The 4,110-nt window shown below is 46.6% G+C and overlaps 1 protein-coding gene across 1 annotated transcript in view; it reads left to right on the top strand.

The window, feature by feature from the left end:
• LOC101853014 (serine/arginine repetitive matrix protein 2) overlaps window positions 1-4,110 on the top strand; it is a gene marked incomplete at its 5' end in the record, with an annotated part of 158,514 nt that overhangs the window by 84,190 nt on the left and 70,214 nt on the right.

The following is a 4,110-nucleotide window of genomic DNA, read 5'->3' on the forward strand; positions in this document are numbered from 1 at the left end:
GTCTCTCTCTCTCTCTCTCTCTCTCTCTCTCTCTCTCTCTCTCTCTCTCTCTCTCTCTCTCTTCTTTCCCCCATCGCTCGTGTGTCTGTTTTGAAGGCTGATGAAACGCTGCGGTTTTTTCTCCTTGCTCCGCCCTTAAACCTTCCTTAAACCCACCAATGGGGATAGGCAGCGCCGTTTCTTCGTCTGGAATGGAAGAAAAATGCGCAAAAAAGTTGGATAGCGGAAAATAAAGAGAAAATAATGATCGCAGGAGTCGGCTCTGTAGGGAGAACCTGTCCGGTTTTGTTTTGTTCTTCGCTTGATAAAACTGCGGGACTGAAGTCGTAATTCTGCCGTTGTGCTTTCGTCACGAAAACAATGAGACGAGATATCACAATATTAAAATAAAAGGACGACGTTCAGTTTTGCATGCAGTTGCATGGAATAATTTATGATTTTCTCCAGAGTGAAGGCTGGTTTATAGAAAATAAGAGAATGATGTGTACTGATACATGCCGAGGATTAGACAGGTCTCTGTTGTCTGTCTGTCTGTCTGTCTGTCTGTCTGTCTGTCTGTCTGTCTGTCTGTCTGTCCATCCATCTATCCATCTATCTATCTGTCTCTGTCTCCCCTCTCTCGTCTCTTCTTAAACTGCAAATTTAATGAACGCAGCAAACGTAGCGAAGGAATGCGACTAGGTTAATTTCACTCTGTCTTTGGTCGGGGTGAGGGGTATGGACGCCTCGGCTTTCTGTAGTCATAATAGCGAATCTTTTGACACCGGCCGGAGACTGACTACCCGACGTATGTCGCCGACCGTCTTCCTCATAACATCTCGGAATGGACCGTTAACACACGGTGGGCACGCTGGGACCTAGTGAGATCCTTGGACTCCGTGGGGTCCTCTTCCATGGCACATGTTGCAGATGGACAGAGTGTTGTAGTGAAACCCCGTTGCTTTATGGCCCTCCGATGAAAGAGAATTCGGCTTCCTCTCGTGGCTACACAACGTCGGTAACATTATTGGACCATTTAGATCGATCCAAGTAGTTACAGTTTCTGTTCTGGGGGTTGCGGGTGGTTATTATAGGGCACCACTGGTAGGTCCTGCGTCTTGAATGTCTCTCTGTTGTTTCTGTCTGTCTGTCTTACCTTTTCCTAGCACTAAATGACCATTACTGCGTCAATATGATTCTATATACTCAAACAAGCAAACAAATAATTAATGTTCTTGGATTGTTCAATAGTTTTCTGATGTGGTTTAAAAAAAAATGTTCTTGGCTATTGTCGTATCTTCTTTTCTGTCCTTCTTAATGCTTCCCCTTAGCTCTACAACTCTATGTTCCACCATTATCTTGAACTGTCTCTATTTCCTTATTGTCTTTTAAAAGTATCAAGCTTTAGGTTTATGCTCTTTTGATTTTGTAGTTTCTGTTACAGGCGGATCTGCCAGGTACGCCTCATTACCATCCACCCCCCTCCCCCTTTCTTGTTCCTACGTGGACATGTTTTCGAATTCAATCTGTGCGTTTACCTATTGGGCTTGCATAATTTTGATCGTTAACCCAGATATTTTCCCCCGCAGCGTGGCAGGTCAGGTGATCGTAAATCCGGTCGGGTTTCTGTCTAAAACAGAGCCGCCCGCTACAGGCTTACTATACTTAGATTGTTGGGTGGATTCTATACATACGATGGACAGCTTGGGGGTTTGTATTGTTGGGTAAGGAGGTGGGGGCTTGGGGGTGGGGGAACATTTTATTGGAAAAAGTCTTTTGCCCTTAGTGACATTTCCAAAGAGACAGGGGGACTTTCACAAAATTACTGACCACTGCAGACGGTACCCGAACCGATCGGTCTCCCAGTCCTAATATCGTGCTTCCGCCGTTGTCGTCCAGTCTAAAAACAGTTCCCCAGGAGATTTCGGTCACAATTACACGTCTGCGGGGCAAGACGTTGGTAAATCGATTGTGGTAGCTGTCAGAAGAACGTATCCCTTACCTCCATACTATTCTTACCTTCATTGTACCTCCATCTGCTTTCTCTTACAACCGAGTGGCTAGTAGGCTACCTGACCAGTAATCATGAGATTGCGGGTTCAAAGGTTTGAGCCTCAGCTCGACCCGACGTGGTGTCCTTGGGAAAGGAACTTTCCACAACTGTCCTATTTGGCTCAGTCCTGCCTCATAAATAACCCAAACGTTTTGATAGGGGTGTTAAACCTATACCTGTTCCCTTGTTTTAAATAGGCTTACAACCGATGTCTCATCTGTTTTGCACAGGCAACTGACCCCCAAGTTAGGCTAGAGATTCCACAAGAATTGGGGCATCGGCTCGCTAACCTGTTATTGTCTTGTCCTTTTGGGTTTTTGTTCCTTGACTGGGAGCTTCAGCGTCTACTGTATGTAGTTAGGTTAGTCCTTCTTATCTACTTGTTTCTTTCGAGCTCTATAAATCAAGCCTGAGGTTCCTGTTAAATCGTACGTTTTGCCTTTTAAAGAATCGTATTCTTACTCTTTAAGTAGCGTAATCTTTTTGAGATGTCTCCCGTTGTGATTCACAGCGCACCGGTTATTCCCCCCCCCCCCCATATCTCTTTTTTTTGGGGGGGGGGGGGGGGGGGGGGGGGGGGGTTCATTAAAGATACAATTTTAGTCGTCAATGGTCAGACCCATGCCAAATCAATACAAACCACGTTGACGTAACATGGGTTTGGTTTGGTTTAATGTAGTTTGAGGGTCAATTCCAGAGTCCTGAGAGAAGAAAACAAATGCGGTTCCTGCTGTGTTTGGGTCTTATCACCAAATGTGTTCATCTCCACTGTCCGGCTGGGTCAGCGAGAATGTCATGGTTACGCTCAGTGAAGCAATTGAGATGTTCAATTTGTTATGGTCACTGAGCGCGCTAAACGCGTCGGTGGTCGTTCAAAACTTGAAAACTCCTTTTCATTACTTCGTCTCAACCCGCCCCCCCCCGGTCCACTTCGCCTCTTCCCACCCCCACCCCCAAATACACACATTCCCCGTCTCTCATCTCCTTTCTTCCCCTCCCTTCTCTGTGTCGGCACTAACTATTTATCAGGTGGTTGAAGGGTGTCACTGGAAGGGCCTTGTTCTTTTCTTTCCCTCTGTTATATCAGTCTTGTCTGCCGGTCTAAAATGTCATTATTGTGTCGATGTGCTTCTCTTTACTCTAGCATAATATAACATAACCTCGATGTTTAAATGGTCAGGTGGAGTTACTAGAGGCACCTCCGCGTCACAATGGTCAGTCGATACATGTATGTGCTAATGCAGGGCCCTCATTCTTTGTTGTTGTTAGCACACGCTTGGGGTAGCATCAGCAGCCACTACGGACATCAGCTGCTATCATAATACCTGGCGTCAGCTGCCTCTCTGCTGATGTTGTTGTATAAGGTTGCGATGCCAGCTCATCGGCGTCTATGGTGTTGCGGTTAGGGGCTTCGCTGTTGCATGCGGAGGACCTCAGAGTTCGATTCCCGAGTGCGGAGAACATTTTTATCGAGCATTTTAGTCTTTCTACTGAAATGTATCCCTTTCAGCCCGCGTTGGTCCTGACGGGCAGGTTCGAAAGCCCACCTCTTAATTCTGTCTATGGGGGCATAAAAACACCAACATTAAAAGAAAGTTCTAGCTCTTGACACGCGAGTATCTAGTCATCTTGATCACGGGTGATACGCCTAAGCCATATTTGAATTGAGAAAATAATTTGATTTATTTGTGTTGCAAGAGCCCCAAAACTCTTTTCTAAAACTAAAACTAAGAAGAGAGACATCTTGCACCCATGACAACGAATTGACCCCCCAGGGTAATTGCAATCTACTTGAGAAGACTATCTCAACTCCAATGTGAGTGAGCCTCTGTCCTCCCCCCCCCCTGTGATATCGATCGAGGAGCCGGCCGGCGAGAGAAGACAGCGATGACGATCCGAGAGCCTGTGACAAAAGTGCCAGGGTGCCCTGGCATTCGGCGCAACATTCAGGGGACATGCACTCTCGGGCCATCGATCAAACTTCCCGCCAATACCAGCACTCGCCTGGGTGTTGCTGACACAAGGCCACGGATCATCCACATTCATTTTGGATACCCCCCCACCCCCCACACACACCT

The sequence above is a fragment of the Aplysia californica genome, unplaced genomic scaffold, assembly GCF_000002075.1.
Source record: "Aplysia californica isolate F4 #8 unplaced genomic scaffold, AplCal3.0 scaffold00335, whole genome shotgun sequence".
Lineage (NCBI taxonomy): Eukaryota > Metazoa > Mollusca > Gastropoda > Aplysiida > Aplysiidae > Aplysia > Aplysia californica.